Source organism: Euleptes europaea, chromosome 6 (genome assembly GCF_029931775.1).
Source record: "Euleptes europaea isolate rEulEur1 chromosome 6, rEulEur1.hap1, whole genome shotgun sequence".
Classification (NCBI taxonomy): Eukaryota; Metazoa; Chordata; class Lepidosauria; order Squamata; family Sphaerodactylidae; genus Euleptes; species Euleptes europaea.
In genome coordinates, this window is record NC_079317.1 from 93,203,607 (window position 1) to 93,230,875 (window position 27,269).

General features: G+C 44.1%; 1 protein-coding gene across 13 annotated transcripts in view; it reads right to left on the bottom strand.

Moving 5' to 3' along the window:
- BRSK2 (BR serine/threonine kinase 2) overlaps window positions 1-27,269 on the bottom strand; it is a 528,760-nt gene that overhangs the window by 347,640 nt on the left and 153,851 nt on the right. The gene's annotated exons all lie outside the window — the stretch shown is intronic.

The window sequence follows — 27,269 nt, forward strand, 5'->3', positions numbered from 1 at the left end:
AAAATGCATCACAGAATCTCCCAATAGACTGCTCCTTATTTTTATTCCTTAAAATAAATTAATTAAAAACAATTGGCTCAGAGTGGTGACTCATTAAATTGGGAATATGTAGATCTTTGGGGTATGGGTTTCAGCAACATAACCCCAACACATGTGGGAGAGCAGCCCACTACTGTATAGACCGGGGTACAATTTCTATAATTTACACCCACCGGCTTACCACCTATTTACCAGGCTCCAGGCTGTTGTAGCCAATGGTATTACAGTTCCGATGAAAGTATGAGCATTACTTATGTTATAATGACATCTTTCCACAGGTTCTTGGCTCTTAGTGGAAGAAGATGAGCTGTTGAATATGAGTTAACAAAAGAAATAAATGGTTTCTAAAGTTTAAAATAAAGCTTCAGATTTCCAGTGCTGAAATACGGTGGAGTATGCTGCTAATAAAAGAAATTTCATTTAAAGGTTTGTGCACCTGTTTTCTTCTGTAAATAAATTTAATAAAGCTGATTTTGGACCAGGTGTTTTTAATATTTTTAATACTAGTTTTTAATATTTGTAAAATCTCCTCATTTATCAGTTGTCAACAGCTTCTTCTTTTTTTTTTGCGTTTCCACCACATGTGCAACCACATGAAAAACAGGCTCTGCAAGTACCTGATGGGGCACCTTACATAGTTGGTGAGCTTGCAGGCCACAAAATTTCATAAAGTCAAGTTGTGGCAATTAGGGTTAAACTGTGCAGGAAAAGAGATGAGGGAAGCAACATTTCACCTAGAGTTTCCTCATGATTAAGAGGCAATCCCTGCAGAAATTCTCTTGGTAGGCTGACATATGTTCCTGGTATGTTCCTGGTACCAGATTTCCTGGTATGTTCCCCAGAGAAATCTTCATTCATATAATAATAATCTACTGGTGGTCCCCAGCCCAAGGAACTTCCAGTTGGCCTCAATTAGGGCCAGGGCTTTCTCTACCTTGGCCCCGGCCTGGTGGAATAGTCTCCCCAATGAGATCAGGGCCCTGTGGGATCTTCAAGAGTTCTGCAGGGCCTGCAAGATGGAACTATACCTCCAGGCTTATGGTTGGCCTCCCTAACCCCCCTCCTCCTTGTTTTAGACCATCCTGGGATTTGTCTATCTGCTTGCCCAGCTACAGGTGGATATTTGATTTTTTTGGGCCACTGGGCATCTTTGCCCTTACTTATCAGAACTGTATTGGCCTGTTTTAACTATAGTTTTAATGTTTCTGTTTTTATCATATGTGGTATTCTTGTGAGCCGCCCTGAGCCCGGCCTTTGGCAGGGGAGGGCAGGGTAGAAATATACATAAATAAATAAGTTAGTAAGTTAGTAAGTGAGATGTTTTCAAGTTCATGTAATGGAAGAGAAAAGCTTCAATGTAAATTTTGCTGTACATGGCACAGCCTAGTCTTGGGAGAAACTATCCCTTTGGAGCTGTTCTTCCAACATGCATCTATGCAGCTGCTTCTTCCCACTTCCCACTCCTTCTCTCTACTCGTGAGCTTCTTCTGTAGCTGTCCCTGTATTTTCGAAAAACCTTGCAGAGGATCAAGAAATTCTCCCATTTTACCAGTCTTCAGGAAGGGCTATAACAAAAGTATTTTAAGATAGCACTTGGGACTTTGTGAAAAGGACAACTGATGAAATTATGAATTGATGGCGTAAATTGGTAAATGTCATTTGGAGGGAATTGTTATTTTTTGGGCTGAATTCTTTTAGGGTTTTTAGTGCTTTTATTTTGCTGTTTTATCCTGTGTTCTCATTCACCTTGGACCCCAATGTTTTGGAAGAAAGGTAAACTGATAACTATTTCAAGTACATAAATATCTTTGGATGGTTCTTCAAAGAGACATAGAACAACTAATCATAGTTGTTCAGTACAGATAAAGCACATAAGCAAGAATAGCCTATATACAGGAATTCCAAATGTCCTTGAAATCTTTTATATAAGGTTTCCAAGAGACTTAAAAGGCAAATTCCAGAAGCAATTAAAGTAATCTAGTCTGAGCTTGGAGAAAAGATGGCAGGGAGCGCTGCAATCCAGTGAGATGTAGCATATCATTAGACCAGGCTAAGGTCTTGTCTACTGTGGGAATTACCTTTGATTTCAGCCATCTGTTTAGATGTGCCATTGAACCCTGTTGTGTCCCCAACCAAAGTCATAATTTGGACAGGCATTACTGAGCTCTTGCTTGAAACCTTGATAAGCCCCTTCATGTGGACATCTTTAGTCTTTTGGTATCTCTGTGGTGAAGGTAGGGGACAGCAACAGCGCTGGCAAAAGTCAGAAGTAGTTTCAAGCCTCCTTAATGTCGTTCCTTTTATCTCCAGCACTGCAAAGAGTCACGAGTGTCTTTGCAATTCTTTGTTTTTGCAGATGTCCCCCATCCTATCTTCGTCTTGTAGCCACAATTGAGGAAAAGATACAGCTGAACTAAATATTTTTTCTCTCCACAAAGTTGCTACTGAGAAGAGAGGAAACTTTGCTGAAACAGGGCAGTCATAAACCACCTCCCAGATAATAATTATTACAATAGGCCTTATTGGTTTCAAAAAATAAAAGACTAGCTAGTTCACATCTGCAAAAGAATTCACCCCACTCAAGGAACTGGAAGGAGGCTTAGAAGAACTCCCTTAGCATTTATTCAGTACAAGCAGGAATTTGCAAGGACTTGCAGGAGGCATCTCCTTTTCCCCAACCCCTTCATTATTTCCTCTTTCCCTTTCCTGAAAGCCCCATAGACTCTCCCCTTTTCCTGCTTCCTTCTTTAGAGTGGCCAGCTCCAGGTTGGGAAATTCCTAGAGCTTGGAGCCTTGGGAGGCGAGGTTTGGGGAGGGAAACAACCTTAGCAGGTTATAATGCCATAGAGTCCGCCTTCTAAATCAGCCATTTTCTCCACAGGAACTGATCTCTGTCATCTGGAGAATTTTTGTAATTCCGGATTATCTCCAGTCCTTACCTGGAGGTTGGCAACCCTAGTACCCATGGAGGAAATTGCTGTTTTGGAGGGTGGAGTCTACAGCATTATACCCTTCTGAGGTCCTTCCCCTACTCAAACCCCAACCTCCCCAGGGTACAGCCCGCAAATCTCCAGGTATTCCCTAATCTGGAGTTGGCAACCTTATCTCCTTCCCATTCAACAGCCAACCTACCTTTATGTGATGTGCCCCCAGTCTTAAGCTTTCCATCTCCCCTCCGCCCAGCAGTCCTTACATAGAAAAACTGCGGCCCAGTTTTCTGGTGCCAGCCAGTGGGCCAGGCCAACTTGCATGGTAGGGAACCTTCAAGGACTTATGGGGTGGCAGCTCACTTTCCCCTGTATCCACCTCCCCACCCTATCTCCTCTTTCCCTCCCTTTGGCAACCCCCATAACTTCTCCCCTTCCGCTGCCTTGTTCACTCCTTCTCACCCATTCACTTAACCTACCTTTATCTACTTCCCATCTGTATCTATATTTACTATTTATTTACTTCATTTTATACCCCCTTTCTCCACAGTGGGGACCAAAGCAGTTTACATTATTCTGCTCTCCTCCTTTTTATGCACACAACAACCCTGTGAGATAGGTTAGGCTGAAAGCATGCGACTGATTCCAACTGAGCTTCCACAGCAAGATGGGGATTCGAACCTGGGTCTCCCAGGCCCTACTCTGAAGCTCTAACTGATACATCACACTGGCTTTCATATGGTGGCTGCTATTGAAGAGTAACAAGACACCAGGCCTACTTGAGTCATGCAAGTTGGGTGGTATCAAGTCACCCTGAGATTATTGCCAGTCCTAGGTTTGCCATCGTCTAGGTGGGACCTGGAGGTCTCCCAAAATTACAACTGAACTCCATACGACAGAGAGCTGACCCCCTGTAGAATATGGCTGCTCTGGAGGGTGGGCTATATGGCATTATATCCAGCTGAGGCTTCTCCCCTCCCCAAACCCTGCCCTCCTCAGACTCCACCACTAAATCTCTAGGCATGCAAAAATACCTTGTGCCAGTTTGCTGTGAGGGCATCAAATTTAACTTGCCTCCAGACAATGGAACCAGAATATGAGCTGTTCTGTCTGATGGCTTTCCTTAACAGTGAACTGGTCTATTACTTGCCTGAGGAGGGTGGGGTTTGGGGAGGGGAGGCCAATTGCCAAAGCAGCCATTTTCTCCAGGGGAACTGATATCTACTGGGTGGAGATCAGTTGTAATAGCAGGAGATCTCCAGCTAGTACCTGGAGGTTGGCAACCCCACTAAAGAGATCAGTTCCCATGGAGAAAATGGCTGCTTTGTTAATTGGACTCTATGGCATTATAGCCCACTGAGGTCCCTGTCCTCCCCTTTGGAAGTTCTCTCATGGAACCCTGCCCTGAAAACTAGAAACCTCCTGAAAACTAGATAGTTTTATTGCGGGTGATGCCAAGTACTAATAATCAAATAGAAAGCTAACACCCCAGGGTACCAAGTCTGAGGTGGAAAAAAAGCTACTGTGTCTTCCAAAACAAGTCCCTTGCCTCAACTGCTAAGTGCTTTGAGGGCCCCAGAGCAGAAATGGATAATCATTAAGCCAGAACGGAATGAACAAAGGCGGGAATCCTAAACTCCTCTTGGTTCTTCGTGCACACAAACAGTTCACATGCTTGTCCTTTAGGATCCAGAAGTACATCTAACCATCTTTCTACCCCTCGCTTAAAGGCAGGTCTCAGCTGGGTCACCTTCAAGAATCGGCACGTTCAGTTCAGATGCCTGTGCAGTGTGAGGTCAGGGGGAAGCACTCTTCCTAAGCTAAGCATCTCACATTGCCTCTCGTAAGCTCCTAATCATTAACTATCTAATTGGTTTCCTCTCTGAACTCTTCCCTGAGATCTCATGCCACCAGTCTGCACTCGCTAATGCTGCATTAAGGAGTACATTCTGAGAAGAGTGCGTCTTAAGCACATACTGCATCTTAGGGGGTGGGGGGAATGGCAAGAGATAGGGCAATTAGCCCAATTAAATCATGACTGCATTCTAATTCATTATTCTGGCCTTGGGATGTAAAGCCAGACTGCTGTCCCTCTCTCCTACCTTATACCGTGGAGCGCAACTATCCGTAAATGCATACTTTGTCCCTGCATTGTACACAAGGTTAAAAAAAAAAAGGTATGTATTATGTTTCATTTTAAAAGGTACACAATATAGGCCTGCTGAAACACGTACTTGTAATATGTGAAAGGGTACTAAAAGATCTCATAATGCCTTTTTAAAATCTATGAGATCAGCATAAGAAATAGTGAACCGCTGTGATCAAATTGCTTCCGTCGCTCTAATGCACGATTCTTGTCTCCAGAGTCTTGTGTTCGTATTTGCTTTATTATGTAAGCAACTTACCTGAAGTTCCATGGGAAACTTCTGGCCGCTTCCTATCATGACAGCAAATGTAGTGCATATTTTCAGGAATGAAGGAAGAACAAAAAGCATTTTGGCACCTTAATTGCTTACTGATTTAGTGCAACATAAACCTTTGTAGACTGAAGCAAAACCCCAGTTGCATCTGACCAAGTGGGCTGATGTTCACACACATGTGTGTGTGTTAAGTGCCGTCAAGTCGCTTCCGACTCATGGCGACCCTATGAATGAAAGTCCTCCAAAATGTCCTATCTTTGACAGCCTTGCTCAGATCTTGCAAATTGAAGGCTGTGGCTTCCTTTATTGAGTCAGTCCATCTCTTGTTGGGTCTTCCTCTTTTCCTGCTGCCCTCAACTTTTCCTAGCATGACTGTCTTTTCCAGTGACTCTTGTCGTCTCATGGCGTGACCAAAATACGTTTAGTCATTTTAGCTTCTAGGGTCAGTTCAGGCTTGATTTGATCTATAACCTATTGATTTGTTTTTTTGGCCGTCCACGGAATCCGTAACACTCTCGTCCAACACCACATTTCAAAGGAATCTATTGCATTACAGTACAGCCAAGGAGCTGACATAATGGGAGGTGGTGGATAGTGCCGTCAAGTCATAGCTGACTTATAATGACCCCGTAGGGTTTTCAAGGCAAGAGACATTCAGAGGTGGTTTGCTATTGCCTTCCTCCACTTGGGGTGAGAGAGTTCTGAGAGAACTGTGACTGGCCCAAGGTCACCCAGCAGATTTAATGTGGAATGGGGGAATTGAACCCAGTTCTACATATTAGAGTCCACCGCTCTTAATCACAACATCATGCTGGCTCTTGACATAATTGATATGCTGCAGTACTGCAGTCCAAGCTCTGCTCACGACCTGAGTTCGATCCCAACGGAAGTTGGTTTCAGATAGCCGGCTCAGGTTGACTCAGCCTTCCATCCTTCTGAGGTCGGAAAATGAGGACCCAGCTTGCTGGGGGTAAAAGGAAGATGACTGGGGAAGGCACTGGCAAACCACCCCGCAAACAAAGTCTGCCTAGTAAACGTCGGGATGTGACATCACCCCATGGCTCAGGAATGACCCGGTGCTTGCATGGGGGACCTTTACCTTTTAGGTAATGATTAATTAAACAATTATAAATTCATCAGTGAAAAAATAATTCTGCATCCTAAGTGCATTTTCTTAAATGTTAAGCCCCATACATTTTTAGATCCAGGTTACAGTTTACCATCACAGCTATAGAACAGAGATATTTTCTACTGAAAATTAACACACACCCAAAACACTTGCTTTTTAGAATGTAAGATTTGGAGGTGGATATCAGTATGGGAACAGAGAAGCTCAGTAGTTTCAAACCAGAGCAAAGTGAATTCATAAAGGATGTTTTATGGTTTTATCTAGTGCCCATCTGAAATGGAGCTAGGAAGGATTTCTCCCTTCCCCATTTGAAGGCCCCTTCTGAAAGCCCCCACAGACTCCCCTTCTCCTGCTTCCTTCATTAAGGTGGACAGGGCCCTCAGTGGGGTATAGTGCCATAGAGTCCACCTTCCAAAGCAGCCATTTTCTCCAGGGGAACTGATCTCTTTAGTCTGGAGATCAGGTGTAATTCTGGGAGATCTCCAGCCACTAGGGCTGTTGATTCGGTTCGGCCCGAACTGAAAATCAGCCGAATTTCCGATTCGGTGGTTTTTAGTTCGGGAGGAACCGAACTCAAAACTGGCGGGCAACCGGGGGGGCCGAATTCAGCGAGTTCGGGAGTTCGTGAATAAATTCGGCAAATTCGGCCGTCAGTAAGCAGCATAACCGTCAGTAAGCAGCATTCTCCTCCCCGGCCAATCGGTGGCCAAGCTGGGTCTTCTTCTGGCCAATCAGTCAGGATTGAGTACTGGAGGAATCAGCTGATGTGCGGCCCGGCCAGGGAGAGAGAGAGAGAGAGCGAAATCCTCGTGTGTGTGTGTGTGGGGTGCTTGTGCACATTCGCTCCTTTCTGTGGCTGCAGGGGGCGTATTTTTTTGGGTACAGACACAAAACTTTCACTGGAGCTTCAGATGAAGCTTCTTAAGATACCCCCCAAGTTTTGTAAACATTGGGTCAGGGGGTCCCGAGATATGGGCTCCCCCCTTTTTCTTTCCATGGCTGCAGGGGGCACATTTTTGGGGGTACAGACCCCAAACTTTGAGCGGAGTTTCAGACCAGTGTTCTTAAGATACCCCCCAAGGTTTGTAAACATTGGGTCAGGGGGTCTCGAGATATGGGCTCTCCCCCTTTTCCCTCCCCCCTTTTTCCATTTATGTGGCTGCAGGGGGCGCTTTTTTGGGCATATAGCCCCCAAACTTTTAGCATAGCTTCAGACAATTATTCTTGAGATACTACCCAAGTTTTGTAAAGATGGGTTCAGTGGGGGCAGAAATATCGCCTCCCCCCTTTTCTCTTTCCATGGCTGCAGGGGGCGCATTTTTGGGGGAGCAGATCCCAAACTTTGAGCGGAGTTTCAGACCAGTGTTCTTAAGATACCCCCCAAGTTTTGTGAACATTGGGTCAGGGGGTCCCGAGATATGGGCTTTCCCCTTTCCCCTTTCCCCTTTTCCCTATTGGGATGAATGGATCAGATCCTGTGCATCTTCTCCAGAGCAAAACGTCCCGTGCCTAATTGGAATCATCTTGGATTACAAGTCCTCTTCAGCCCCTCTTGATGGAACAGAAGACAGCCACAGTAAGACCCCTTTGGGGGCTTTAATCTATAATTTTTCTCCTGTGTATGTGTGTGTGTGTGTGGGGAAAGCAGAGTCTGTGTGTGTGTGGGGAGGGAGCAGTTTCTGTGGGTGGGGGGGAAGCCAAAGGGGGCTTTCGTTGGTTCTGCCTGGGGTGTGTGTTCCCCCTCGAGTCTCTCGCTCCCTGGTTTGAGGGGGGAGGTTTCAGTTGTGTGTTGCAAAGGTGTTGTTTAACAAGGTTGTGTTGTTTGGCAGTTGTTTTGCAGTTGCTTTGCAAATTTCTCAGCTGTTGTCGGGGCTGGGAGCTTTGTGCGTGGGCGGCAAGCTCTGCTGAGAGATGCACATTAAGGGTGGGGGGACCCCTTTTAGGGCCCATATCTCAGCCCCCCCTGACCCAATCTTTACAAAACTTGGGGAGTCTTTCAATAAATGTCCTTTGAAGCTCTGCCGAAAGTTTGGCACCTCTAACCCCAAAAATGCCCCCCCAGAGCCGCAGAAAGGCACGATTGTGTTTTTAATGGCTTTATTCGGCCGAATTTTTTTCCGAACTTTGAATTCCCGCCGAATTGAATGGATCCGAAGTGGGGGAGTTCGGACTTCGGCATATCCCGAATCTAAACGGGCTGAATTCGGCCGAATCCGAACTATACCGATTTTTTTAAATTCAACAGCCCTACCAGCCACCACCTGGGAGGTTGGCAACTCTATCACATAGGGATTCCAACAGGTAGTGTAGTCAGGAAACTAGTCCGAGATCAGTTACCATGCTGTTCAAGTCCAGTTCCTAGCAGAGGGGTAATCCAGGTCAGGTTCTGTTCTAAGGTCAGGGTAACAGGAGTCCAGAGAATAACAGAGACATGAGGTAGCTACAAATGGATGAGTTGCTCCCACACGGTGCTGAACCTGTTGCCTGCCTAAATAGGCCCTATCTTAATGCACACCAGCTGTTGCTCATCCATGCAGAGCCTGTAGCCTTGCACTTTTCCAACGGCTTTCTATTGTTGCCCTGATCTTCTGGCGTCTCTGTTCAAGTGGTCTCGGTGACCCTCCAGGGTCAGTGACCCTCCAGCCACCTGTGGCTGAACCTCAGGCACAGCTGGTTCTCCTGAATTGCCAGGCTGCAGACCCGCTGAGACTTCCTGCTCTCTACTCCTTTCACTGTCCCCTGTCTTCTGTGGATGCTCCTCTGTTCTCACCCTGCCATCTCCCTCTAGTTCCTCTTCTTCTGAAAAAGTGTTGGCAGGCTGACCCATGCCATTACTATTCCTTTGCATTGTTCAAACCTGCTCTCTGTTTGTGGAACTTTTAAATCTGGATCTAGAGAGTTAACACACCTGGACCCAGCTAAAGAGGTGAATGTGGGTTAGTATGCACAGTGTCCTGCCTTGAGGTGGACAAGATGATCTTTATGCCCATTCCCACTTCTGATTCATATAATGCCTACTGAGAGATAGACACAGGCATGGTACTATCAAGGCAGGCACTGAAGGTCAAGAGGAAATGGATGTAATTTGACAAAGCAGACTGAGAAAAGCTTTAATTATCTGTAGAGATCCAGCCATTTGTTTATTTTTTATACAAAGGGCATGCGGAGAGGAACTGCCATTTCAAGATGAGAGAGAGCAATTTCTATAGCACTCTTTGCTGTCACACATTTGATACAAGAATAGCAGTGATTGTTGGGCTTCAGAAGCATTGTATGGTCACAGGTACAGCTCTATTACATAAATAGCTCACTATATAACATTTCTGCATCCTTCTCCTAAGGGGGCATATTCTTTCAATGACTGGATGCACTCAGTTTAATAGCACTGTGTTTGGAAGCAGTGGAGTTGCTGGAAATCTGCCATTCTTCACACTTCCTGAAGACATTCTCTTGGCTGGGAAGGGTGGGGGGGGGAGATAGCATTACTACAGCCAGCCATGAACTGTGGGTGTTTAATTCTGGCCACAACTCAAGTGCACTTAGATATAGCAGCTCAGAAATTGGCTTAATGTCATCGGCAATCTGGAAACATTGTGACAGTAAAATCAACTCTCAGGGTAAAACTGGAGATACTTGGAAAGGATGCGCTCAAAAAATGACTAGACACCACATCTGGGAAACAGTGTTAAAAGGTATGCAGAATGCTACATCTAGTCCTTTTTTGAGCGCATCCTTTCCAAGTATCTCCAGTTTTACCCTGAGAGTTGATTTTACTGTCACAATGTTTCCAGATTGCTGATGATATTAAGCCAATTTCTGGGCTGCTATATCTCACAACCCAGGGTGTCTGTTGTGGGGAGGGGAAGGGAAGGTGATTGTAAGCCGGTTTGATTCTCCCTTAAGTGGCAGAGAAAGTTGGCATATAAAAACCAACTCTTCTTCTTCTTCATCTAAGTGCCCTTGAGCTGTGGCCATGGCAGATTGTCTAGCTCTAACTACATATCATAAGGTCTACATATCAATCAATCAAGTTTTATTTCAAAACAATATCAGCTCTGAATAAAAATCAAGGCTAGGTTAAAATAATAAAATAATGAAAGTTGGTGAATTTGGGAAGGATGATTTGAAGAGGAGGAGGAAAGATCTTCTATGGGGAAAGGTTTTCAATTCGCCCTTTACGAATCCCACTAGACCGGAGGCAAAAGTTGGCTACTTGAATGTTTCTCTCCCGAGAGGAGTCTGCTAAGAGAAGGGAAACTTTAGCTTCTTCCCGTCTCCCAGGAAAGAATGACAATGTGGGGAGAATGTACTGCGATCTTATGTCGTAGAAGGGACAGAACACGTTCTACTGTTTCCTTTTGGTCTGTTTTGCATGGGCATAATAGTTGGTGAAAGGGAGTACGGAGATACCTGCCTTCCAGGAGGGCTGAAGGTAAAGCACTGAAACGCGCAAGCAGGTCTACATATCATAAGGCCCTTGGGCTGCATGTGGTGTGGTCCCTTCCCTGTCCCTACAGAAAATGCCAAGCACATTGTTTGTATCGTTTCAGCTTAATCTGAGGTTCTCTCAGGCCTTTCAAAAGGGGTGGGAGAATGCCTGCCTTCTGTTCTTCATTGCTCCTTCTCATCCTGGCCTAGTTCCAGTTTTTCCAAGCTATTGTAGCCAGCCAGCCTGCATCTGAGAGAATAAACACGTTATGTTTTTTCCCCCCTCTCATTCTTATATGGGTCTCCCCTTCTCCATTTTATCCCCACAACAAATCTGTGAGATAGATTAGGTGGGGGGAGAGAGAAAGACAGAGAAACTAGCCAAAGATCATCTAGTGAACCTTATGGCAGACTGGGGATCAGGCCGGATTAAGACCTTTAGAGGCCCTAAGCGCTTAAAAGATTTGGGGGGGGCCCACATATATGTAATTCTACATATAAACAATAATAAACCATCGAAAAAAGTAAGATGGAAAATAATGTTTATTTGTGTACTCTTCCACTTTATTTATATTTGTCTTATTATTCAGGAGCCCCGTGGCACAGAGTGGTAAGCGGTAGTACTGCAGTCTAAGCTCTACTCACGACCTGAGTTCGATCCCGACGGGAGTCAGTTTCAGGTAGCCGGCTCAAGGTTGACTCAGCCTTCCATCCTTCCGAGGTCGGTGAAATGAGTACCCAGCTTGCTGGGGGTAAAGGGAAGATGACTGGGGGAGGCACTGGCAAACCAGCCCGCAAACAAAGTCTGCCTAGGAAACGTCGAGATGTGACGTCACCCCATGGCTCAGGAATGACCCGGTGCTTGCACAGGGGACCTTTACCTTTTTATTATTCTCATTTCCCACTTTTACTTCATTCTTATGTGTGTTTTTTTAAGGATGAGAATAAAAAATGTGATGTTCATTTGTTGTTGTTGTTTTTTGAGTCACCATATGTATGTAATTTTTTCATTTATTGTGGGGGGCCCTTTTTGTGGACTTTGGTTCAGCTGCACCATTTGCAGTTTTCCACCGTTTGGTCCATGGTAAATCCGGCAATGGAAAATTTCTGTGGTGCCCCCCTTCCCTTGATGCCCTAAGCACATGTTTATTTTGCTTAATGGTTAATCCAGCCCTGGTGGGGATTTCAACCTGGGCTTCCCTAATCCTAGTCCAATACTCTGACCACTATAAGCATCATACTGACTCAAGGGATCGTTAATATATGCCCAGGTGAAATAATGGGTATAGCAGCAGCCAGCTTCTTGAGTGGGGCGTATCTGTATGTAATAATATCTGGAAAATTAGTTACCTCTGATCTTGGGAATGAGACAATGGAAGGAGGAGTCTGATTTTCTTCAAACAGACCTTTCAGACCATCTTCGAGACATTTATTTTGTATATAATGCTAAGCTTCACAAAAGTCGCTAATCGCTTTAAAATAAGGTTTAATTTTAATCTTAAAATGAAAAAGGTAATTTGTTTAAAGCTATGATTCTTTTGAGAATCAGCCCAAACATGTCTTTATCACAATATCATCACTAGAATTTGGGAGCAGCAAAAGAAGCTTCTTCCCTCAATTAGAAGGTTAAGCCTTTCGTCTGGGAGGAGCACCGAAATTCAGGGATCCTTACAGAGGAACCTCTGACATCTTGCTGAGTTTCTCTCCTTCAGTCTCCACCAACCAGCTATTCTTGCACTTGGATATTCGTACAAGTCAGTATAAGCTGTTGCTATGTCAACACTAACTGCTTGGGAGAAGGGGGGGTATCAGAGATGGCCAAAATTAGCAACATCCCTTTTTAAGCTACTGTGGAGACATTTACTTCTGAGATGGCTGGAATAAAGCAACATACCTTTAATTAGCCTGGTGAAAATCTACAGCAATAATTCACAGCATCTGTGCTGAAAACCGTACACACACACAGGAGAGAGAGAGAGAGAGTGACGGGAAGCTTTGGCTTTGGGAACATGGAGGAGTGATAAGAAAGCATACATAAACAATAGATCTTCATTGAGCTGAGTAAAAAGACTAATATGAAGGCATCTTATATGGACATTCCACCTTCACCCTGAGTAGAAATCTGAAGCAGCTTCACATTTATACAGCAATCATTCTTGTTGTCGGCATACTTGTGTTCCACTAGAAAACTCAGTGGAGAGAGCAGGTGCATGTCCTTAAATATATATGTATATGTGCCCAAAAGCTGGGGTTAGGCTATGGCTTGCCAGTGCTCCTTCACCACCATTTAAGGACCTGAGTCAGTTGTCCACACTTTACACGTTTGATGTTGGAAACACCAGTGTACCCTCAGCAAACATGATCACTATGTAAAGTGTGGAGTTGCTCTCAGAGGGGATTATTGCATCTAAACAAAATCTAGTCTCTCAAGCTGTGCAAACATTGCTAATGGGCAGGGAACAGCAAAACTAGTGCCAAAGCAAACAAGTGAACAGAACAGAAATTAACTTGGGGAAAACACCACAAACTGATGTATACGGCAGAAGCATGCTGGGACATACTTCAGTGCACTCACGTCTGATTCCAGGAGCTATCAGTTTTGACCAGTATAAAGTCTAACAAACAAGGAGCCATGCAAAGATACTGGCTCACATCCAACGATGCATCTTCAGAAGCTGCACATATTTCCTGTGGTCCCCTCCCCTGCCATCCTTCCCTGCCATCCTCCAGTCACAGGACCCACATGGAGGAAAGGCGGGAGGGTCTATAATAAAGAGTGAAAAAAGCCAAGAACTGAAATTGTTTATGGTCATAGGTTCCCAAATGAAGGTGGGAAAGGGGTACAGCATGTTTTGGGGACCTGCTGTCAATAGTTGATAGAGTTATGAAAATATCAGTTTTCACTTAACCTTTACAGAATTGTCCTTGTGACAGTTGAGAAAATTTTTAAAATGTGCAATCAGTATTTCTCTGCGGAATTTCTCCATTTCTTTATTCTTTCTTATGACCTTAGCAAAACTTTCTTCTTGAAAACATCGGAGCCTTTCACGCAAGACAAATTTCATGGAGTCCATATTACTTCTGCAGAACTGTCTGGACTGGCTGAAGCAATACAGGGATGTAAATTAGACCCTCACATAAAGACTAGCAGAAAAATAAGGGCAGGATTACTGAAAAGACCAGTGAGATAGCCATGCGCAGCGCAATGAAGGAGGATGGGAGACAAGGGAAAATGGAAGGAATTAGGAACATGGGTTATGAAGGTTTAAGGAGACTATGGGCGAAAACACATAGTCACTTTAGCCTCCTTTATTCCCTGTGTCAACCAGTTTTCAGCCAGGATCGAACGCACATTTGGCGAAACGCATGCATTCGATCCTGGCTGAATCCTGGCTGAAACAGGGAATAAGGAGGCTAAAGCAACCATGCGTTTTCGCCCAGAGAGATTGTAATAAGCATTCTGTTCCAGTCCGAGTCTGGAGTGGATTTTAGATTCTAGAATGGATTCTACAGTCTAGTTTAAGCACACACCATGAATCCCAGTTGATTCTCTCTGAATATGTTCCAAGGCCTCCATGGCCTACAGAACTGAAATAATTGTCTCCTGACCTCCAGCCCAGAATGTGGACCCTCCGGAGTCCATTCTGAAAAGTATTCAGGTCACAACACAGACTCCCAGTTTGAGTTTCAGTTGGATCAGAATCCACATCCATCCCTAAGTAAGGGATCAGCTGAAGACATGAAAGACATGAGGAGGTATGGAAAGGCTCTGTTGGAAGCAGGAGAAGAGCATGAAGACAAGTCCAAAATTGTTGAGAGATACAGCTGTCTTAACCATGTTTCAGAGGCAAAATATAAAGAGTCTAGTCTCCCTGCCCCTAAGAAAAATTCTCCACAGCTGCAGTACGGAAGCAAGTCTTGTCATCTTCCTGCATAAGCTTCATTCTGCACTGTTCAATAGCTTTCAAGAATGTTATTCTGGTTCTTTCAGTACATACACCTTCCCTAGTAGGCCAACAACCACTAATGTTCTGCCTCCAATTAGCTGTTCTTCCAGCTTTTACCCATCTATCCTGCAAAAAAAAAACCTTACAGAAGCAAACAGGACTCTTCTTTGCTGAACTGGCTGACCAAACAGAACCACCACTTCTTTAACTTCTGCTGAACAGAATGGACTTCTGCTGAAAGCACATAGGGAGATGGCTGGCATAGTGTACAATACCTAAAGATATTTTATGGGCTTGTTCTAGAGTGACAGAAAAGATTTATAAAAGTTTTGGATATTTTTTTTTTTGCCATCAACTTGCAGCTGACTTATGGAGACCCTGTAGCATTTTCAAGGCAAGAGACATTCATAGGTGGTTTGCCATTGTCTGCCTCCAGTGGCGGATCTACTATGAAACTAATGAAGCTTAAGCTTCAGGGCCCCTAATACCAGAGGGCCCCTTAAGCAAATTTTTTTTTAATGAGTGGATTTTTCAACAAAATCGATGGAGTTTTTAAAAATGTTTGTTATTAAAATAAGGCTATTTTAGTGACAGAATCATAAGCCAATGGGTTGAAGTACCTAATATAGGCCTTAGAATATGCTCTAATACCCATTTCATATGGCCTCAAAATGTCCCTGTAATTGGTCAAATTTCAAAATTTTATCGGGGGCTTGCAGCGCCTGAACCCCCAGCTGTATGGGCTCGCTGAGCTCGCCAGAATCTATTCATAACTAACACTTTGGCAGCTGGATCCTCAGAACCTTCGTTGGTGCACGGCTTAATAGTTCTATAGATATCAAAACTGTATAATCTCAATGTACTTATTCACAGGTATATTTCAACACCCTCTTTTTCCCTCTGTAATCAATATATAAATTAAAACCAATAAAAAATATTTATAAAAAAAATAGTTCTATAGCTTTGCCCTTAGGCTAGAGCCAATCAGAACCATAAAAAGACACCTGAATTCTCAATTCAGGCTGCACTTGTCTCGCTTGTGCATTTTAACACCCAAAATCAGATTTTCACCTCTTTATCCTAACGAACCCCCTCTGGTGACCTTCTACCTCTTTATTAGAGAATGAACAGATACATCTGCCACAGAACAACCCCATTGAAGACGATAATAGTGGTTACCCAGACCTCATTTCTGGTGGGAAGGGGCTCACTATATGGCCCATTTTCAAGGACTCCACCCCACCATCCTCTTCTCTGCCGTTTGGGCCTCGAAGTCCTTGCAAGGGCTGCAAGGCCATTTGGACCTTGTTGGATGTTGCCCTATTGGTGCTGGTTGCGAAGGGGCCCCCATAACAGTTCAAGCTTCAGGGTCCCAAAAATGTAGGTCCACCACTGTCTGCCTCTGTGTAGCAACCCTGGACTTCCTTGGAGGTCTCCCATCCAATTACTATCCAGGGCTGACCTTGTTGAGCAAAGATCTAATGAGATCAGGCTAGCCTGGACTAGCCAGGTTAGGGTAATTTTTTTTTTTTTTGCAAGAGTTCAGATCAACAAAGACTATAGGAAGGTGCTGGGACATAATTTGCACTTCATCAATGAGGTGCTAATTGCTAGAGACAGAAACACAACACCAATGCCACACTTTGGGCAACTTCCAGCCCTACTTTTTACTAACGCTTCTTTATTTTGCTTTTACTAGTATTACATTGTATGAATTCCTTCATCTGTTATGATATAAAAGAGAGGCTCTGTTATGCTTTTAAGAAGGTGTTCATGTGTAATTTTCCTGTCTGTTAAAAATATACAGCTTTCCCGATAATGTTTTCATATTAGTGTTACCTGATTCTTATTGTGCTTCCTTGTGTGCATACATGCTTTTGTGTATATTCATCTGTGCGCACACTCAGACATTAAACATTGTTATTGTATGCATCATTAGCCAGCTTCCCTGGTTTTAATTTTTTTTTAATTGAGCTAAGACTCATTAGCTAGTGCATGCCAAGATAACTTCAAAATGGTTAAATGTGTACCGGTTTCTACCCTAGGATACGCATCTGGTAGAAGCAGCCTAGGTGAACTCCAAAATAAACAAGTCCCATTACTGAAAATGATACACACTGAAATGTTCAAAGCATGAGAAAGAAGCAAGAAAAAAAGAAAAGACTGTAAAGGATTCTTTACCTAATGTTCAAGAGAGGGAAAAGAACTGTGGGACACAATCCAGCATACAGAAGTGCACTTTAATCATTCCGATTTCAATTGGTTTGAGTAAATTGTGATTTGGGGATGAGAGGGAAATACGGGAAAAGGAAAGGTAATGAACCTGAGACAGATTGACACAGGCATAGTGAAAGTTAGCTACCAACAAATGCAATAATATTACTCTGCATTCGCTAACATTTAATACATGGCCAACAAAGGCAGGCCAAAGTCACTTCCCAGGGGTGTGCATGCCTTCCTTCCTACACAGTAGAATACATGTAGTAATGAGGTTTTTTTATAGCTTAAATTATTTCTTCTGCAACAGAATAACGAATGGTATTTACTGAGTCCTTGTGACCTCTGCTTATTGATCCTGCAGGTTGAACAAACATTCTAGCTTGAAAGACCCACAAATCAATGGTTTGGTTTCACAACTACTGCAATAAATGGTGCCCTAAGTTGAGATACAAATCACAGCCTAGTAAAGTATAGAAGCCTAAATAAGAATAGACAGAAATGACAGTTATTTTAACCAATACCTGTTTGGGTCAAGGAGGCAACTAAGTTCAAACACCAAGCACAAATTCTCCACTGGCTATTTTATTTATTTACTGTATTTATAGTCTGCCTTTCTCACTGAGACACAAAGTGAATTACACAGTGTAAACTGATAACCATCCATACGTAGAGACATCTAATAAGCACAGATACAATCTATACGAGGAGACATCTAATGAGCAACACAATAGGACTGTGATTACTAAAATCTGAATGAGCATAGCATATTAGTGTGCATATAATGAAGGAAAATGGTATTACATCAGTAAAAAAATGACAAAAGGGTAAATACATGCAGCAATTTATGTGGCATAATCTACAGTCCTTTCCCTTTATAAAGCACCTTCTTAAACTATTCCGTTATAATACAGCCCAATTACCTTCATAGAAAAGCTCTCTTGAACAACTCTTTTTTACATAGTTTGTGGAATGACAGGAGCACAGGAGCCATTCCACAAGGTGGGGGCGACAATCGAAAAAGCTTGTATATGGAGGGGGTAGTTGATCTTGCCTGTTTGTAGTGTGATATCACAGAAGGGCCAGCCCCAAAGAGATGAATGAAGGTGTCATGGCAGAACATAGGAGGAGAGGCAGTCCTGAAGATGTGAGGGTCCATCACATGCAGGACTTTGCATGTGATAGTCAATACCTTGAACTGAACCCATAGCTGATGGGCAGCCAATGGAGTGTCTACAGAATGGGTATAATGTGCATGTGATATCTAGCTATCTAGCTCCTGATAATAGCTGCGTTGTAGCATTCTATATCAAATGGAGCCTATGAGTTAACTTTAAGGGCAGACTCATGTAGAGCAGGTTACAATAGTTTAGTCTTGATATTACCATGGCATGGATTGAGGTGGCTAGATTAGCTGAGTCAAAGTCCCACTGAAAAATCTATAAAATTATATGATACAAAATGGTAGCCCTTCATGCTTAGAACGTGCCATTTTCTAGTCCTTAGAAAACATGAAAAAAATCTATGACGTGTAAATTGAATTTCAGCAGAAATCGTGATGAATGTATAAGGATTGCATAGCCTCTAGCCACAATTATAGAACTGTTCCCAGGGCAGTTATAGGAATCCTCTAGGGATCTGAGAGCTATTGTGAGACTACAAGGCACCCTTGGCCACTTTTGTAATGCCAACTGTTTACACAACACAACTAGCCTTGATTTTAAAGTGTCACTACATCCATTAGGTACACCAAACTCTTGAGCAGATTCAAAATGGGAGTTGGGAAGGCATTTCGAACAGCCAGAAGCAACCCCAATAGATTCATATATGACTTATTTTTCTACTCTTTATGTTTACAGTTATAGATGCCAATTTTCTAGTACTAAGATACTATCTTTGGAGCAAGTGCTCACAGCCTCACTGTTTGCTTCCACGGCCTATATGCTATTGCATGGGCACACAAATAACTGAATTGTTTGCACCTATAAGTATAAATCTATCTGCATAATGGGTGTAATGAAATGATCTCTGATTCATTAAAGATTTGTGGGCTTCCTAGAGGCACCTGGTTGGCCACTGTGTGAACAGACTGCTGGACTTGATGGGCCTTGGGGCCCATTCCTGACAATTGGGCTCAAAGCCCTTAGGAGGCCGACTACGGCTCTGCCGGTGCAGGGGCCCACTCTGATGGTGCCCGGAAGGCGCACGCCGGCGTTAGTGGATCCAGCGCTGGCGTGCAGGGACAGGCGCCGCTCCCTGACTGCCGCCGCTGACCGCCAGCCTCTGTCACAGGCTGCTGCGGCGAACCGGGGGGTGTTGCGGCGCCCCGGGAGGCGTTCCCAGGGCGTAATGGCGCCTGCCACAGGGCGGGGCTGACGTTAATCAGCCTCCTGAGCCCTTTGGGCTCAGGAATGCCCTTTTTATTTTTGCAAAGATACCCCAGCTTTTAGCTGGCATTTCTCCCGTGCAACCCTATGAGGGTTGCACAGGTTTTCGGCGCCGGGCAGAGGTTTCGGCTGAGCCCAAACCTCTTTAGGAGGCAACGCCACTAGCTTGCCTCCAGCGCCTGGCACGGGCATTCCTTTCAGGAATGCGCTGTTGGTCTGATCCAGCAGGGCCTTTCTTATGTTCTTATGCTGAAGTACGTTTTGTTAGTCTTTAAGTTGCCACTAGACTCTTGTTTTATTTTGCAACTGCAGACTAATGCTGAATCTTCATAAATGTTTGTTCTTATTTTTCCCCTCCATCATCAGGCTGCCACGCAGGTATGCAAAGTTACCAAGCTACCTCATTTTTGCTTGAGGTTCAGTGCAAGAGAAATCAGTTTATATCCTCTTTGGCCAACTGGAACACATAACAATTGCCAGCTTCTACTATATTATCTGACAAAATTTTATATGCCGAGCTCCCCAGGAAATTTAAATGCCTTCCCTTCTTCCACACTGATGCTGTTTTATGGGATAACCTACAGCTGAAAATTGAAAACAGAGCATTGAGGTGGAAAGGCTGGATGGAAATAGGAATTGTTCTGCTCTCACACTTAATTAGCCAAAATCACTTTAGACTTTTCTCATACAAGCAGCAGCCATTTGCCATGCATGGTAGGCCCGGGTGTTATTTTATCTCCCTAAGCTTTCGGGGGAGTTTTCCGCTGGAATCTTTAGTGCTCTTGATACCCCAAACCATTAGATTTAAGGGAAGCATTAACATATAGCCCCAAACAGAAAAATATTTATGTATCCTCTTGAACCGCTAAACTCCCAGAGTAGAACAGTCATCTCGAGCTTCAGATGGGGGACTAGGCACCTCTCAAATCTCAGGTCGCTCACAGAACACAAACAAAAGCTTCCAGCTGGGTTAAATTGACAGGCCTGTCACTACATAAAACACAAGGATTGAAGAAACTGCCACCACGAGTCAGACCACACGATTCCCTGGGCTACGTATTCTACATATGCGGCCATCCAGATGATGATACGTGGAACTAAATTCATGAGGAAAATGTCTTCAGTGGCTGATATATTGTATCCAAACACAGATTGTGCTTCTTACCTGTCCTCCATGTCCAGAATTCTCAAAAGACACCGGTTGCGAAAGAGAGACTTGCTTATGCAAGTGGGGTATTTTAAAATGTCTGTTATTGAACTTGATCACTTGGGTATAGGGTTGCCAACCTCCAGGTAGCAGCAGGAGATCTCCTGCTATTACAACTGGTCTTCAGCCGATAGAGATCAGTTCACCTGGAGAAAAGGGCTGCTTTGCCAACTGGACCCTATGGCATTGAAGTCCCTCCCTTCTAGGGTTGCCAGGTCCCTCTTCGCCATCGGCGGGATATTTTGGGGGCGGAGCCGAAGGAGGGCAGGATTTGGGGATGGGAGGGACTTCAATCCCATAGAGTTAAATTGCCCAAGCGGCCATTTTCTCCAGGTGAACTGATCTCTATTGGCTGGAGATCAGGTGCAATAGCAGGAGATCTTCTGCTATTACCTGGAGGTTGGCAACCCTACTCCCCTCCCCAAACCACGGCCTCCTGAGGCTCCACCCCAAAAACCTCCTGCCGGTGGCAAAGAGGGGCCTGGCAACCCTACTTGGGTATAAAGCAAAGTTAGTTTTAAATAATAAAAGGCATGCTTTTGAAAGCTTTCAAATCATCATTGGCAGTGGTTCTCTCCCCACTCTCCATTTATGGCCTGGCATTTATCTAATTCTTATAAAAGCCATTTATGCCTTTGGCCTTCACAAGAGCCCAGTTATCACTTACCTACTGCCTATTGGTTTTCTGAGATGCTCCAAAAATGAAGCATGTGTGAAAACAGAGGGGGGGGCACTTTGAGCTGAGAGGGCATAAGAACACGTGGAATGAATGTAGATGGAATAAAAATAGGAAGGGTTTACAGAAGCATGATGTGTGAATGTGCAAATGCAGAGGAAAGCCTAGGGTTGCCTGGTCCCTCTTCACCACCGGCAGAAGGTTTTTGGGGTGGAGCCTGAGGAGGGCAGGGTTTGAGGAGGGGAGGGACTTCAGTGCCATAGAGTCCAATTGCAAAAGAGGCCGTTTTCTCCAGGTGAACTGATCTCTATCGGCTGGAGATCAGTTGTAATAGCAGGAGATCTCCAGCTAGGACCTGGAGGTTGGAAACCCTAGGAAAGCCACACAAGGGGGATGCAGAAAACAAGAGATGACAGACACAAAACTGTATTATGAGAATGATTCCAGAGGGGTAACCGTATCCGTCTGTTGCAGAAAAAATAAATAAATTGGGATTCTCATGGCAACTTAAAGTATAACAAAAAAATTAATCTAGCATAAATATGGACTACTTCTTCAGATGCAGTGAGAAGATCCAGTGAATGCAGTGAAGGAGATATGAAAAAATTAAACGGCATGGTCAAGGGTCCATGAAATACAAAGAAATACAGGGTGAAATGTAATTGTGTAAATTAAATTAAGAAACACAGAGACACTGTTAACTAGTTATGCTAAACTAGTTAACGTCTGTAATGGGAGTTCTGGATTTTTGTAAGATAATTAGCATTTATACTGAGATAAAAATCCCAAATTCTAGTTCAACTGTGGAGGGAAGGGAGATAGTGTGAAATCTCTTAATGAATTAATTTGTTTCATGTAGGAGTTTCCCTTTGAAGTTCTTCTGCTGAAGGATGGTAACTTTTGGGTGAGTAACAGAACATTCTTGGAGTAGGGTTGCCAGGTACCCCCTGGCAACCGGTGGGGGATGGGGTGGTGGATGCAAACTACTCAGGCAGAGAACCACTCTCCAGGGTCTCAGGCAGAGGCCTTTATCATCACCTACTGTCTGTTCCTTTTAACTGGAGATGCTGGTGATTGAACCTGGGACCTTCTGCATGCCAAGAAGATGCTCTACCATGGAGCCATTGCCCCTTCCAGGGTGGATGCAAGCTTACCAGCTGCAAAGAGAGGCCGGCATCAACACGTCATCACTTCTGGAAGTGACATCATCATCTTGCTGATGATAGTTGGGATGCTCTGGTATTTGGGCAAAAACTCTATGGAAGAAGCTGCTTTCACCATAGAGTTTTGCCCAAATACCGGAGGATCCCCACAGTTGTTGGCAACGTGGTGATGTCACTTCCAGAAGTGATGCTGACACATCGACACTGGCCTCATTTTGCAACTAGTAAGTCCTCCCCGCCCCATCTGGCCGGCTGAACAGACCAGGTGGGGGGGAGGAGCTCAGTGTAGGGTATCCCCCCCTGGTGTGTGTGGGGGGTATGGCAAGCCTACCTTGGAAACTGAAATGTTCTCCCACTAGTGTATGAATATTGTGTTTTCACAGAATCATAGAGTTAGAAGGGACCACCAGGGTCATCTAGTCCAACCCCCTACACAATGCAGGAAACTCACAACTACCTTCCCCACACACACCCAGTGACCCCTAGAAGATGACCAAGATGCCCTCCCTCCCATGAACTGCCCAAGGTCATAGAATCAGCATTGCTGACAGATGGCCATCCAGCCTCTGCTTTTTTAATGTTAGACTTGCGCTTGTTTATTCTGTTGCATAGGGACTGCCCTGTTTGACCTATAAAGAGAGAAGGGCACTGAAGACACTTGATGGCATATGCCACACTGAAAGATGAACAAATGGTATATCTGATGTTACTGGATTCTGTAATAGCACTGCTTGCGTGTATATGATGACTTGAATATTTCTTAGCAAAATCTGGCATCCCCCTCCCCATTGCAGGTGTTAACTAGCTTAGTATAACTATGGAACAGACTGTATTTTTCTTCATTGAATTTTATATAATTCCATTTCACCCTTTATGTCCTACATTTCAATGCCCCTTGACCCTGTCAATTTTTTTAAAAAAATATTTCCTGCATAAATAAATCACATAGTAAGAAACCACTCAAGTAAACGGGCTCCAGTCTGCTAATATTTACCCTAGAATACAATTTTAAGGTGTGGCAAGGCTCCCCGTACATTTTTATAAAATCAGAAGATGCCCTTCTCTTAAAACTTGAGCTCTCAAGTTGGAACGGGGTGAATGGATGCAGCTGAATCACAGCTCCATAGAGCCAGTACACAGCATTTTATTTTAAATAACACCGTGAGAAGCAGCGGGCAGCAAGAATCACTTTCGCTCACATGTTTTCCAAAGTATTCTCAAATTAAGTACTGTACTTCTGTTCTGAAGTTGACACAAGCAGCAATTTAAACGCTGGATACATCCCTTTTAAAAACACACTGAATTATATCCCTGGGGATCGTAATATTTGCTTCTTGGAAATACTCAGGATCTGAGTTTTATAGGGTTGTTAAGAGGCTTACATAGTAGTACTGGAAAACCAACTTTCCCCCCTAGAGTCAAATACTGGCTTAACAGCTCAGCTGATCTAGCAGCCAATAAGATTGTTACAGTCTATAGAAAAGACTCAAAAAATGTAGGCTAATTTTCAGGTTGCTTTTAGTTAGCTTCAATCGTCAAGCTAATCCTGCCTCGGAGAATCCTCATTCCCCATTCCTTTCTTACCCTCTGACATCCTTCTTCACCACCTCCTTTGTTCTCACCTGTAAGGAGGTTTACTCAAAACAAATCCCACTTGGTTCAATAGGACGTACTTCCTGGTAAATATACTTAGGACTGCTGCTTTCATTTGTCTGCTGCTTTTTTTCATAGTCTGATCTATCGTTTCCTTGCCCCAGCCTCTTTTATTTGCTAGGATAATCCAATAAAGCTTAGACAAATGCACATCCAGGATAATGACTGTTACAGATAAATAAAATCTGAATTCCTGGATATTCTTTATATTTGCTTCAGAATGCTGAAAGGTATAATCTTTTTATAGAGGGCTGGCATTAATGTTTGTTAAAAACCACTCAATCTATGCTGTTATATGATCTGACAGACTTTATGAAGATCTTATTCCTAGTTGACCTTATAAATGTCCCTTCAATACTGGCCCATTTCTTCTGTTTCAGTGCCTTGGTTTGCTTCTCTCTCAACCTGTTCCTGAGTGGAAGGGCTGCGCTGGCCCCACAAAGCTGAAACCTTCTCCCAAAAACCTGCGCTCCATAGGGTTGCACCACCTAAAAAGATGGTGTATCTTGGGAAAAAGGAAAGGGGGTGTTCCCGAGTTGAAAACGCTTTGGAAACCACCAAAAGGCAGCCTCTTCCTTGGCTCTGTGCTGGAAAGCCCCAGGAACACCCCCAGGAGGACGGTGCACAGAAGAACACTGTCCGGATGCCAGCATGAGGCTGTGTCAGGAGGATGGCATCTGGGTTCCCCCACCAGCAGCCATGCCACCACGGACACCATAAGTGGCATGGGCTCCGGCGCAGAACACCCAAACGCCAGTGCAGCAGCCCCTTCCAGGCCTCCAAATGGCTTTTGTCCTTTCGGGTCAGGAATGGACTGTCTGTGTTTCTCTGTCTCTCTCTCCAGTTAGTAAAAATTGTGGGGGGGGGGGGGGAGACACAAAAAACAAACAAACAAATGGAGTTCCAAGAAGAACAAGTATCTTTAATGTAAGTAGATTATGTTTGGAATATCTTACCATTGAAATGAGTGGCATCTTATCTTTTACCAAAAGTATACTGACTTTCTTGGGCGCCAGTGTGGCATTCAAACATCATCCAATAATATCTGTTCATAGTCTACTTTGATCTCCTCCCCATTCCTATCTGCACAGCTGATGGGGGGATTCCTTAGCAGAGAACCACACGAGGAGAAGTACTGCATAGAACTGTTTTTGCAAAACAACTCGCCTGCAATCTGTTTAAATGGATAAATGTCGGTACATATTTCTTTCACGGGATTGCAGCAGCCTCATACTCTAGGCAGGACCGAAGCCAGCCAGAAAACTGTTGAAGGGCCAATTGTTGCCAGACAGCTGAGTGGCAGGTGTCCCACCCAGAAAGCGATGCCTAGGAACTTTCATCTGAGAGATCTGCTGAAGAGGAGCTGCCAGACTCAAAGATGGCGGGAGACTGGAACCCCTTCTGCCTTCTGACAAGTTCCTTTCAACTTAATCCCTTAGGTCTGATTTAAATATTATGCAGATGAGGCAAAAAGCACTCACAGGTAGACTTTGCATTCATCTAGCATCTCATTTAAAATGCTACCCATGCAAAGCAGCGACATGTGCTTAGTAAGCATGCCAGTATAACATCCTTCCAGGATATAGTTCTCTGGCATGCTAAGACAGCATGAGCAGTTGCTTTGCTTGGGTTTCAGCCCAGTTGAAACAAGGTAGTGAGCAAATACAAAGTCCCAAGCATGAGTTCTTTTGCCTTGCCAGTGTTACATTTATATCAGGCTTTAGACTGATTTTCCGGCACTACTGACATACCTCCTAAACATCAACCAGAGACTCAAGTGACACCCTGGCTCTAACACTTGGTTATGAGCTTTTTCTGTGATTTTTCAATATTTTCCCTAGCTATGGTTGCCAGCCTCCAGGTACTGATAAATGTAAGTTAGTCTGCTGTATAGTGAGTTAGTAACAAGCTCCTTACTATACAGCCCAAGTTGGCTGCTGCTGAAGATCTTTTACGGTTGAAACAGGGACATATCCGGCCCCCTGTATTTCTCTTATCGGCACGATCCGCCATTGCCACTCGTGTGAATTTTGAGTTATTATACTCTATGAAGTGGCTACAGAAGAAAATCACTACCTACACTTCAAACTACTTGACGCTTTGTGACTGCAACTGAACGTCTCCTTGTTGCAAGTTAGCGATATATTTGCAAAGACTTTTTTGTTACTTTCAATGTTTAGCGCATGTGACTGAGCAACACGTTTAACCATATGATTTTGACTTTCATGCATACTATTGTACACATAATGAATCCATAATTGTGTTTTTGTACATGCCTAAATTGAATAAGATTACTGTAGCATTTAAAGAATTGCTGTTTTTTTTTTTTTTACTGCTGTTCCTTGTTTGCTAGCCTCCAGGTACTAGCTGGAAATCTAATGCTATTACAACTAGGAGATCTCCAGCTATTACCTGGAGGTTAGCAACCCTAATTACAACTGATCTCCTGATCAGTTCACCTTAGGGTTGCCAGGTCCCTCTTCACCACTGGCGGGAGGTTTTGGGGGTGGAGCATGAGGAGGGCGGGGTTTGGGGAGGGGAGGGACTTCAATGCCATAGAGTCCAATTGCCAAAGCAGCCATTTTCTCCAGGTGAATGGGTGTTTATCAGCTGGAGATCAGTTGTAATAGCCGGAGATCTCCAGCCACCACCTGGAGGTTGGCAACCCTACACATGACACCATACTCTTTCTAAGCACACTTTGTGGCTCCCAGTGTTTTCCCTTTTAAGGTGGAGCAAAGAAAAAAAATCTGCTTTGCCCTGACTTAAAGGGGAAACACTGTGCCAGTTGCCAGCAAAGCCTCCATGCGAAAGCTCTGCCTGCAGCAAGTTAGGGGGAGGGGGGAAGCTTAGCACCACCTTCAAAATGGCAGCGCAAAGCCTCCCCCTTTTCCCAAAAGCCCTTTTTACAGGGCTTTCCCTCCTTTAAATAACAGCTCAGCTGTGACTCAGTTGTCGGAGGAGGAGGGATTGCCATGTCTCAGGGGGACCTGGCAATTTTCTTGCTGGGTCAGTTGTTCTATGCCAATGGGACGAGGAGGAAGGGGTGGAAAATATTGTCGAAGGCTTTCACGGT